The 12,661-nt window shown below is 48.4% G+C and overlaps 1 protein-coding gene across 1 annotated transcript in view; it reads left to right on the forward strand.

Moving 5' to 3' along the window:
• PLCXD3 (phosphatidylinositol specific phospholipase C X domain containing 3) overlaps window positions 1-12,661 on the forward strand; it is a 146,829-nt gene that overhangs the window by 94,102 nt on the left and 40,066 nt on the right. The window lies entirely within an intron of this gene.

The following is a 12,661-nucleotide window of genomic DNA, read 5'->3' on the forward strand; positions in this document are numbered from 1 at the left end:
AATTGAGGTTCAGAGAAGCAATAGGTTTTGCCTAAGCTCACTTGGACAATGAATGATAAAACAAAGGCTCAAATCTCATTTTTCTCAAGCCATAGTCTATGCCCTTACACTACACCATGAGAAAGGATCAGCTTCCAGAGAGCGGGCATTCCATTGGTCAAGTCCAGGCATGCATGTTGAGTATAATTACACCTGCAAAGTATAATCTGAGCAATCACCAAAGATCTCTGTGGTTCTTTCCCATGAGGGTGACCCAACATGTAGAGCTGTATATATTATTTATCCTTTTGACTTAACGCATTAAACAATGCAAACAACGTCTGAAGACAAAATGCACGTTCTATCAGAACTTTCATCTTTAACTTGGATAGATATACTTATGGTAAGGAAACAAAGCATAAATGTTTTTCTTGGAATCAAGGTCATTGTAGGGAAAGAAGAAAATTAGGAGAAAAGATTTGTAGGTGAAAATAGTTCATGTGGTCCAGCCGGTGTGGCTCAGTGGTTGAGCACTGACCCACGCACCAAGAGGTCACAGGTTCAATTCCCAGTCAGGACACATGCCCAGGTTGTGGGCCAAATCCCCAGTGGGGGGCATGCAGGAGGTGGCCAGTCGATGTTCTTTCTCATCGATGTTTCTCTCTCTCTCCCTCTCCCTTCCTCTCTCTATTTAAAATCAATAAAAGAAAAAAAGAACATAGTACATGTGGTTTTATAGCATAGCATGTAGGCTGGGGGGTCATAGATGAGGCTTGTAGTGGGGCAGAAACACACTTGCAAGAAAGACTTCAACCAAGCTCCAGGGATCTTTATCCTGTGAGCAATGGGAGGTGGTGGTAGAGTAACTTAACCAGGCTGCTTCCAGATAGATCACTGGTGGGAGGATCGACGGAGTGGAGAGAGTGAGCAGGTGCAGGAGCTGGGATCCGTATTAGAAAGGCAATGCACACTGCACTCAGGAGGTGAGCCAACAGAAGGGAACTCTACACACACGGCCAACAGTAGGTTGGTTCGGGAACTATCAAACTAAGTGGTGTGCATGGGTAGAAAGATTGAAGGACAAAGTTTCTTCCTGAGAAGTAGCAGGGGTGATAGACACATTCACAGAGGCAAGAAACAAAGACATCGGGGACTTGGGGAGAAGTTGGGAAGATATAATCAAGGTCATACTCAATTTAGAGGACTCATAAGGCATCCAAGAGTATGTGGCCAATTGATCACAGGAACACAGGCCAACTCGTTTGGCGGTTCTTGGCATTTTGGGGCAGTGACAGTCACAAGGCGTTGGAGTGGAAAGGCTTCTCCATAGAAAATCGTAACTTCCTTCTATTATTCAGATATTAGCTGGGATCTCTCTGTTTCTTAAGATTTAAATAAGATCCCCCAACCCGTCATTGCACACCCTGTGCAAGTGCAAGCCCTCCTCTGAGACGTCTGACGTTCCTGTGAGGTGCGCTTGCGCTTCTGGTCCATGTATCACGTCATGGACTGAGTGTGCTGCGTGACCTGCCCAAACCCACCCTGCAGAACCTGGGACAGGCGACTTGCTTCGCACTCAATTTCCACCTTGGCTTTGAGATTGTACTGAGGCTCTGCAGACGGGAGGGCTTTTGTAAGCCTAACAATGCAGCTAATCTACAATTGGATTTTAATGACCAATCTTCTGGCCCAGGCTATCTTCCTCTGACCACACCTCTACTGCCTTTCACCCCACCTTCCATTCCTGCTCCGCCTTCTCCTTCCCTCCTCCTCCTTCCCCGACCGCCCCACTGCCTTGGGGGTGCCACACTCTTCTCTAGGTTACGGCACCAAACTCGTCACCTCTTTCCTGGCCCTGAGCCTTCACTCAGGTGGTCCTGTCAAATTAGTCAGCAGAATAAGAAGGCGTTAGCACCACCTTCTACAGAAGTTATTTGTTCCGGCAAATAACAACCTACCACGTCTCTTATATACTTCAGAACGAGGGAGCTCTATACACATAAGAATGTGTTGTTTCCAACTCTACCTTATAGAGCCCCGGGTTTTGAGAAATCCCCGAGGGTCGACCAGAGGTGGGGAGGAGGCAGGTGGGGCCTGGGATCAGCCCGCCCCAAGTTTCTCCATTCTCCCTGCACCTGGGCTGAAAGCTTCATGTCGAACTTTTACATAGTAGGTACGAAAGGAGTCTTTCCACAGGCCCTCCAGCTTCGCCTTCTGTTGTGCTTAGAAAAACACATGATTTCATGCAACAGCCTGTGGGAGGTTAAGAAGAAAAATCTACTCGAGGAACAGACAACATCCACTTTTCCCTCCAATGGCATTTCATGCAGTTTGGGACTTTGCAGTTTCAGTTGTTAACTGAACTGCTTTTTGGTCCATCCAGTACAGTGTTACTACAGTAGGACTTGGGGGTGAAAAGATCAGATATGTTAGTAAAGTGCTGAAAATGTTTTTATATGTTATATCTACACAGCTCCCCCAAGAGATTCGCAATGCACATCAGCACAGAAAAGGCCCTAAAAACTATGTTAGTGGAGAATCTTGTTTAAAGTCAACTAATTCGATATTTTCTAAGCACTTCATTTTTTTAAAAAATCCAGACCACACTATTAACAGCCCATGATATCAATTTTTCAAAACTGTCCCCAGCCATCTGCTCTCATTCAGAACCTCTCCCTGTCCTCTGGCGTTTACATCGGGAATAGTCGAGCTGCATCGCTGAAGAGAGGAGATGTGGGTCAGAAGAACATTTCAAAAGCAGAAAAAAAGACCCTCTATGAAGAATCAACGCTGTTCTCTCTAGGGTTATGCAAAATGCTTGCAAATGTACCTAAACATGGCTGGGATCCTTGCGCTATACGCATTCTTGAAAGGAGCTTAGTTTCAGAAGAACTAGAAAGATCTCTTTTTAAACCAATGGCGATGCCTCTGAGTGCAGAGTTACGGTGAAACTCCGAGGCTTAGCTGTGTTTTGTCTTCACGATTTCAGCTTCTGGATGAGGTCTAGAGGAACAGGCCAGTGTCCGCGGTTGCCTGGGGTCTTGCAAAGGTGACTGACTCACCTCTGAACCAGTCAGTGCAAGAACCGTAACTCCCCGAGAACACATGACCTCTCTTTTCTCCTCGAGTGCAGAGGCCCATGAAGAAGACTCGCTGCTGTTTTCCTCTGGCGGTTGCACCACAGCGGCTCGTTCAGAAATCCTATGTGAACACCAGAAATTGTCATGAGACTCTCCTTTGCCACTGAAGAAGAAGCCACTAGGCAATATGAACACCTTTCTGGGCCTTAAGTAATTTCATCTGCAAAACTGGGAGTTTAAATTAGACTATTTCCAAGGTCCTTTTCAATGCCTGCTTCCGACAATTCTAAGATCCTGCATTTGCCTAGTGCCCCTGTAATTCTTTTATGATGCCTAATATTTGGGTCAAGGGATCTCTGAGCACATGCATTTGGAAAACAGTGTTTGCAGGCGGCTCTTGGGGAAACCAGGTTTAGGTCCCATATCTTCTAGTCTGGTCACTGGTTCCAAATACTGCAGATGCACTTTCTACGTTTGAGCAACACCAAGAGACACAAATTTTTCATTTGTTTTCCATACACCAGCTTTTGCACCTCACCCCTACGGAATTCACACATTCTTAAAAAGAAGAATTAGGAATCCTTCCCTAATATGTGAAAGTTCATTAAATCCTAGGTTTTGCTAGTTGAAGCAATTTGTCGAATTACCTGTCAGAATTTTTAAGGAACAATGCATCTTTGCCAATAAATCGATGTTAAATTAATTTAGACAATGTTTATATAGGCCAACAGTTTAGATGGTAATGATGATGATCACAATAAGCTATTTAAAGGGATCTCTATCTGTTCAGTACTGTGTTAACTGCTTTATATGCAATGATTGATTTAATGGTCACAAAACTTCCCCAAAATAGGATTGCCACCCATCAAAAATGGAAGAATGGAGCCTTGGAATGTTAAGCAACTTACCCAGATAACACAGTTAAGAAAAGGTGAATTCAAGACTTAAATCCAGGTTGCTCCGTTTTTGAGTTTATGTATAAAACAAACATGTTTGGATGCCTACTCGTTTCGAGACACTACTCAACGGTGCTTCAACGTGTGACCCCAGAAACGGAGTCTTAGAACCATTGCCATTCTCACTCCCTGCTCTCTGTGAGCAGCAAGGAGGTGACTGCAAATGTGTCCTCACCTCATCATGTGGCAGCATTGGGATGGAGTTGGCAGTATATTCAGGAGGAGGGGCACCTGTTGAGCGGCTCCTGTGAGTCAGACTCTGCACCAAGTGCTTGTGACCATATTAAAATGATTAAGATGCCATTGTTCTCACTGAGCATCAGGGAGGTCTGAAAAGACAAGATCATGCATGACCTAAATACAACCTGGAAAGTATAGGAGAATTAAAGACCAAGGCCTACGGTGATTTAAAGAAGAGAGGTGCCTGGAGAGATTTGGGTGAGCTTTGAAGAATGGACGGGGTTGTGATAGGCAGAAATGGATGGGGGTGGCTTCCCAGATTGAGGGAACAGCCAGAGGAAAACATGGAAGTAGGAAATCTTGAGGAGCAGAAGTCAGGGTCGGCTGGAGCGGAGTGAGTGTCCAGGAACATGAGAGATGAGCCTGGGAAAGGCGAAGAGGGAGATTGTGCAGGACTTTAAATGTAGTCTGGGGACTCGAAGCTTAATTACTTATGTATTAGGAAGATATTGATGGGGCTCAATCAGAGCTGGACCGCAGGGAATGAAACTGAACAGATTCTATAGGTTGAACAAGGACAGAAGATCACCCGTCCATGGCTGGAAACAGTGAGATTCAGCCAACGGTTGGGAGGAGACAAAGGTCAGTGATGGGGACGGTTCAGCAGTGCTGGAGTTGGACAATGTGCAGCCCTACCCATTTACCCTCATGACCACCATCACCACGTAGCGTTTTCAGGGTGTTCGGTTGTTAAGAACCAGTGTGCCCAGATGGGGAAAGGAAGGCAACCAGTGGTTGAGCTCACTGTGTGCCAGGCACTGTGGCGGAACTGCGTTCATGTCCTCCTCCCACAGCCTCACAAGGTGGGTGTTAGCAGAGCCACTGGAGGTGGAAGACCGAAGCTGACGATGTCTAGTACCTTGCTCAAACATCCCATGCAATTTAGCAAAGCCAGGATTAGGATTTGGGTCCGTCTGACTCCTGCAAATGAGAGAGAAGTCCCGTTTCCTAGGAGTGGTGCACGGAGTGCATTATCTCTCATCGTGGAGGGCAGAGTCAGGCTAGGGTTTGGGAAGGAAGCTGCTGGAGGCAGGTGGGCAAGGCTGGGAGAAGGGCAGGTCTGAAGAGTGTGGCTTTGCCTCAAGAAAGCGAACCAAGGTGGGACGCTCGCAGGGCGCCCCCTGGGCAGCGCTGCCACAGAGTAATAGACAAGAAGGGAACTTAGAGGTGGCCGGCTCTGTTCTCCCGGCTGCGTGCTCACTGCCCATTTCACTGTTTTGGAAAATTGGGCCAGAGGAATGCTACGTGATCGCCCAAGTCACAGAGCTAACTGGCAACAAAAATGGAATTAAGATCCAGGTATCCTGACTTGAAAGCAGAATTCTGTCCTCTACACCTCAGGGATGGATGAGGACAGAAGATGGGATGGATGGGAAGACAGGGGGCATCAGAGAACAAGTGCAGGGACCGGCATGGAAGGTAAGCTGGCCTCAGTTTGCACCATGTACCACTTAACATTGTACCTGGGTCCCTGACTGAGGGTCGGAGGTCAGGCCTGGGGGTGGGTCATAGATTTTGTGCAGCACCAACCTTCCCTGGGCCCTTCTGCATCCCAAGCACAATGGACTTTATTTTTCCACCTCATTGGGACACACCCCAGCTCACCTCTGCTACTCAATTTACCTGTCACTGCCTGGACCCGGCAGGGGTGGGGTTGGCCTCTGATGTTCCCCTGCAGCATCAGTCACCTCGGCTGTGCTGAGAGCCAAGGAAAACCTCACTGAGGGGTGGGTTGAAAGGCAGCTCAGGGTGACAGGAGAGAGCACCAGTCTCCATGAAGAGAAGCCTTCTGCCTCTGCCCTCGGGGTCCGGTCCCCAAATAAGTCAGCACACTAGAGCAGCTGACTGTGGACCAGTAAATTCAGTCAACTGAGAAGCTGTCTCCTAGGGTTCCATATGCCTACAGAGAGAGAATATCAGGGAGACCGTGGAGAATCAGCATTAGAATAGTCATTGTTTACAAGATGCTTTCAACATAAGATTGTTTCTTCAATGCATATTTGTTGGAGGCCTCACTTGTTCAATAGGTGTCATTCCCAATGCGCAGTTTAAGAACCTGAAGATCAGAACGGCCAAGCAATGCGTCTGGGTGGTGCCAGGAGCCACGGCGGGGTCAGTCCACAGTCTCGGGTTCTGAACCTCCAGAAAGGGAGGTCTGGCTTGGAAGTCAAAAAGAAACTGCAGAAAGCAACCTTGTTCTTAGCTCAAGACTTGGCCAGCTGAAAAGTGCTGAGGAGGAGTCTGCTTAAATGTAAATCCCTGAACACTGCTCCCCAGGGGTTCTGATCCCGGAGTCTGTGGCTCAGTCTTCATTTCTAACAGAGCGCAGGTGATCTCCTCGTGAGCACCGCTCATGCCTGCAGACAAGCTGAGCCTTCCCCGCCCACCAACAAAGGAACTCGGCTTTGAGAAGCCTGGAGAGAGTCAACCCCAAGACTGATCAGTCCCCTCAGGGCCCGCTTAATCCTTTCCCTTAAATGTTTCCTTAATCTAAGCTATGACTCCGCTACCTAAAGGCCCTGCCAGGTTTAAGTTCAAATTTGCTTGTTCTATCACCGAGGTAGATCTGCCATCATTGATTAAAAAGACAAAAAAACAAAACAAAAAAGGTCCTCTGCAATCCCCCCCTCCCCCCCCATGCATCTGCTCTCCCATGCCTTGTGCCTGGGTCCCAGGAATGCCGCGCTGCAGAAGCGTGAGCAATGGCTACCGGAGGAGGCTTTCGTGTCCCTGGCTCTAAGACACATTTCCATTGAACAAACCTTGGTAACTCCCAGACCCAGTGTCTTCCACCAAAACCAATTAACATCGCAGCACTTTGCAACCAACTGCCTTCCCGGGCCTGATTTCCAACAGCAAAAAAGGAGATTCCGTAGCAACCTCCAACCATGAGGCTGTGTGGCAGAAGCCTGATTTCAGCCTGGGTGCTGCTGGGACCCGGAGGGAGGGCTGTGTGTAACTCTCTGTTTCAACAACTTTGACCCAAGATTTTTGAAGCAGTAGTGCACATGAAAGCTCTTTCTCTCTCTCCTTTATTCTGTATATGTTTTATGTTGTAAGATTAAAGTGCAGGCCAATCCAGGTGGGCACCTTTAATTATCTGTGTCTGGAGAGTTGAAGACTGTAGAGAGTTCCAAGCTGTTGGGAAGTCAAATACCCATTCAGTTCCTAGTGAGAGTGTGCTTGAGAGACAGAGAGAGAGAGAGAATGAAAGAGAGAGAGAGAGAGAATGAGAGGTAGAATATATACACTTCTCTAAAAGGCATGGCGTAGGAGAGAGCTCACCCATTTTAGTGACTGTCTTTGGGCGCCAGTGTTCTTATGTGGAATTACTGGGCAGATTGAGTTCAATGCCTGAAGAGGAGCTGGCCCCGTCTGTAGCTGGCACTCACAGAAAGCTGAGAGCAGGTTGTCGATGGGGGGGCGGGGGGGGGCGGCAGGGATGGAGCGTCCATGCAGCAGGGATGTTCAGTCAACCAGGCTGTGACACAGTCGTCTGGGGACGCAGCCAGCAAGTGGGGGGAAGGGAGGCTTGTTTGGGATTGGAAATGAACCAGCACATGAACTGTCAACAGTGGAGGAAGTGAGAGGGAGCTGAGCCCAGAGCTGAAATGAGCCAGATCTGGACGGTCAGGCCACGTGTCCACCTGCCCTCCGCAGGCTCCTGTGGACAGCAAAGCCGTCCCTCCAAGGAGAAATGGCTCCACGCTGGAGGCCACGTGTCCACCTGCCCTCCGCAGGCTCCTGTGGACAGCAAAGCCGTCCCTCCAAGGAGAAAGGGCTCCACGCTGGAGAGACCTTCTGACTTGAACCTGGGGGAGAAAGGGCACACATGTTCTGTGACTGCCAAGTCGCCAGACACAAATGTATAACTGAACACACTGAGCTGATTACTTGTTGCAGCAAGGGAGGACCCACACCATGTGAACCATGAGACTCCCCGTGAGCAGGTGATAGTCGGGACCTCCTGCAGAACAGGGGCTTGGGTGGGTAGCCTGGGGAGTCCTAAGGAAGCAGCGGTTCTCTCTAGACTGGATGCAGTCAGAAAGCAAGGACACTTCTAGAATTGGGTCTCTCAGTAGGTCTTATCTCTAGGGCTCAAGGGAGAAGAAACTGTCAAACTGTCACTGGCAAAGAAGTCACAGTCACTCATTTTGGTCTAGACAGGTAAATGTTTGGCTGCTTTGTGGGTGATCTTGTTTTTGTGACTAGACAAAATACAAAGTAACCTTTTTCACCCTACTTTTCCGGGATCTCAGGTGACCTCACAGGGAGGTCGGTATTCCCGGAGATTGTTTATTTTTAACAGGAGAAGAGACTGGCTTGCTTGTGAGGTCAGGCTAGCTTCCGGGGGCCAGGGGCAGGGGCCAGGGGCCAGGGGCCAGGGGCTGCTTATTAATTTTTTCCCCTTTCAGTGAAATGAGAAGGAAGTTATATCAGTTGTTTCCATTTGGTTTGAAAGCCTCTGGTGTGAATTGAGCTTTCCATGTGCTTTTCACGTGTAGTTCTTTTTCTCATTAAAACAATTGAGGCTGCCCTGGCCGGTTTGGCTCAGCGGTAGAGCATCAGCCTGCGGTACAGAGACCTGGGTTCGGTTCCCGCTAAGGGCACGTACCTCAGTTGCAGTTTGTCCCCGGCCCTGGTCGGTTGTGCGGGTGGCAGCCACTCGATGTGTTCCTTTCACATCAATGTTTCTCTCTCTCTCTCTGTTCCTCTCTCTCCCTCCCACTTTACCTGAACAAAAAATGGAAAAATGTCCTCGGGTGAGGATAAAAAAAAAAAACAAAAACAATTGAGGCTGCCCTAGCCGGTTTGGCTCAGCGGTAGAGCGTCAGCCTGCAGTACAGAGAGATCCGGGTTCTGTTCCCGCTAAGGGCACGTACCTCGGTTGCAGTTTATCTCCAGCCCTGGTTGGGTTAAGCGGGTGGCGGCCACTCGATGTGTCCCTTTCGCATCAATGTTTCTCTCTCTCTCTCTCTCCCCCTCCCCACTCTATCTGAACAACAACAACAACAAAAAACAATTGAGGCTGTGTCTACGCAGAAGCCCAGACCATTTTGAAAATGAGGCAAATCAAAGAGTGAGTGATAGCCTAATCCAGGGCTTGTCTGCTGAAAATGTACATTTCAAATGGAGTCATATTGATAATTAACTTCACTTTTTTTCCTCTGTGATCTTAAATCTCTTCCTATTTCCTTGGGCAAGGCTGGGCGTGATGAGCGACTATAAGGAATCCCTGGTGGTGGAGGCTGAGGGGGGTGGGGAAGAAATGCGAGAACAGCATTTTGTAAAGGGCATCGCTTCGTCTCTAATATCTGTGAACATCCCAACATCCTTCCCAGGGTGTCACAACTCACTCAGGGCACAAAGAAGCAGCAGGTGAGCTGGCCGGTGGTCCTACTTTACACGGAATTATTTACTTGCCCTTTGCTTGGGGGGAGGGATATTGTTCTCGGCCCTGTTTGAATGAATGGCCCTGAATGCTCATCTGTGTTGGGTGTGCGTGGTAGACACGCTTTGGGTGACTGACCTATTAATGACCAAGAAGACTCCCACCGGTATAAATGCTTATTTATGTGAGGAGATATAAGCCAAATCCTCTCTGCCAAATGATAAAAGTTGCTTTACGTGTGGCCCTATGTGTGGCCCACCTAACCAAACTGTAACAAAAATCCTCAATAACATGCTTGCGCCACTCTAGATAATGAGGGTTCAGCTTTCAATGTATCACATTCAGTTGATGAAATGTTTCGTTGCATAATATTTTCAATAGAACAGTAGGAGAAAGAAAGTGGCACACAGGGCATTTTCTCAGAACCCCGGCCTCGGAGGGTATCAGCAGCAGGTGCTGCGGACACCGAGGGCTGCCGTGGCTGTGCAGGGCACAGGTCTCCGGCCCTGCTCTGCTGTCTGGGGCTGCAGCCTTTTGCTAATTGACTTCATTTTAAAGTGCTAAAAATAATTGCACAGGAATAGCCAGAGGCTCGCTTGTCATAATTGATTTTTATTTGCAGAAATCCCAAGGATAGCTTGAACTGTTTGCTTTCAGATGTGCCTTCCTCTCACCCCGTCATCACTTCTTTTCCTGTGGCCTCGGCTGTCAAAGGAAAGGAAGCTCGACGTCCTGTCTGGATGGAGCGGCGTGTAGCAGTGAGACTGGATGTGCGACTTCATTAGTGAAGGCTAAGAGCACAGGCTGCCCTTGGGAGACGTGGGTGAGACTCGGGCCTTAGAAAACGGAGCGAGTTCACCCTGGCTGCTGCCTCCCCGAACACGAAAGGGAAAAGATGTTACCAGCACGCTGTAGCTCGGGTTTGGGAGTGAACCGGTCATGAACATATATAACACAATGATACCATAAAAGGTTACTCATAAAATAGGGAGTTATTTTTGAGGGCTTTAATTTACATTGCTTGTTTCTCCGCCTAAACTGCGTCTAATAAGTAGCTCGTCGTGAATCGATTGCAGAGAAACTTGGGTGAGAGCTAGTTCAGCCTGCGTCTGTCTGTTCACAGACTGCACATGGATGTGGCAGAGACGCGCTGAATCTGTTGTAGAAAACAGAGCCTGGAAGCTTAGTTTCATTCTGGCCTCGATTTTAAACTTCCTGGTTCGCAGGTAAGGGTTGTCGGAGGAACGGGACTCGCTGTCACTCAAAGCTGCCACGTGCACGTCTGCATGTGTTTCTGTGACAGAAGGAGAATGTCGCGCCTTGGCGTGAACACAGCTCCCCGCCGCTGTGCGCTGACACTTCACCCACGTGTTCCAGGGACCCCCAAACGGGGTATGGCCGAAGACCCTTTCCTGAGAGGCTCCTTGATGCCACAAACCATGAGCAGGGACATTTGATTCTCCATGGCATGGGTAGTGCACAGGAGGCTGTTTCGATGATCCAGCATTTCCTGCTCTCACTGCCACGAGGAGGCAGCTCTACATGGAAAATGTGTGTGTGGGGGGTGGGGTGGGGGGGAGGGGGCATGGCTTTGTGTGCTGAAAGAGCTGGGAGTGGTCATGAAGGTCCGCAGAAACCTAGCCTCTCGGCGCCTGGGAGAGGACGTTGGTTTCCTCCTGCTCGTGAAAGAAAGAAGCTTCCCGAGAAACGCGTCCTGAGCTTCCAACCGAGGGCCGGGGAAAGGTGCTGGGGCCCCGGGGAAAGGTGCTGGCCCTGGTGCTGCTTCCTCGCCTAATTCACACGTGCGCGTTCCTTCTGCTGTCTCGGGACCTCATATTTCCTCTAGTGTTTTTCTTTGGCCCTTGTAGTTGTGCAAGTGAATTTTTTTCCCTTCTTCTTTCCCAGTGTTGCATGGCTTATGTCTGTGACATTGTGGGGCTTTTGTCCTTCTATAACTCTTGATAAAATTTCAGACAGAACTCAGATCTGGTGGGCCGGAGAGGGGAAGAAGGGAATATAACCTACTTGGTGTTTAGGATGTTACTGAGGTTATGACTTCAGAGCATTTTAATTTCTCTTCATCAAAGTGGACCAAAGCAGTTGTCCCCAGGGTCCCGGCGTCAGAGTCTATCTGTGTATTGGGTCAGCCAGTCCCTCGACAATGAGCACGTGTGGAGACTGAGCTGTGGGCTCCCACTGGGGACAGGAGCAGCGTGGGGTAATGTCGTACAAGATCTTGCCTCCTGGTCCTGGTCCTGGGGTTACAGGGCAGCCTCCTTGGAATGTGGCATTTACGTAAGAGACCATTAGGAATGATACAAGACAGAATTTGCACCTGAGCAGTAGCAGTTCGACCTGTAGATTTCATAGTGGCTCAAGGGAAGGAAAAGGACAAAAGGGACTTCTCCAGTGTCTCAGGACAATAATACACTAACCTTGGCTGCCCTTTCTTTCCTCACAACAGTGCAATGTTAGGCTCAGGTATCAAGAGCACATCTATTTTCTCTACTCAAATGGGATCAACGTTGTGGTTGTCCAACCACTGACCACTGAAAATGATAAATAGCATCTTCTCTAAGGTAGAAAATTATGCTTGGTTTGGGGAACATTTCCAGATAATAAGGTTCAGACGGGGCCAAGAAGTGAGAGTTCTGCAGAGGTTTGAAAGACCTCAACACTGGGTGTGCGTATTGGTGTTATTGACAGCTGTTTATCAGAGGGGGCAAGGCCTCTTTCGACCACAAAATTCAGCAAGTCCCCTGAGAAAATGTAATAACTGCATGGTACGTATTTTATTTTTAAAATTTGAAGTGGAAAAGAAATGCTTTATGTCTGACATTCTTTTCTGCGCAGTGTAGATACCAAGATTGATTCTTCTATTATCAAAAGTACACACCGAAAAAAGTACATCCCTTCCTTTATTGAATTAACTTCACAGCAAGGGAGCTGCCTTAGGGACTTCGGAAAGACACAGAGAAGCAACCTTTAGACAAGTGTGATTGGCCTTGTTTTTC

This window comes from Molossus molossus, unplaced genomic scaffold (genome assembly GCF_014108415.1).
Source record: "Molossus molossus isolate mMolMol1 unplaced genomic scaffold, mMolMol1.p scaffold_m16_p_3, whole genome shotgun sequence".
In the NCBI taxonomy this organism is placed as follows: domain Eukaryota; kingdom Metazoa; phylum Chordata; class Mammalia; order Chiroptera; family Molossidae; genus Molossus; species Molossus molossus.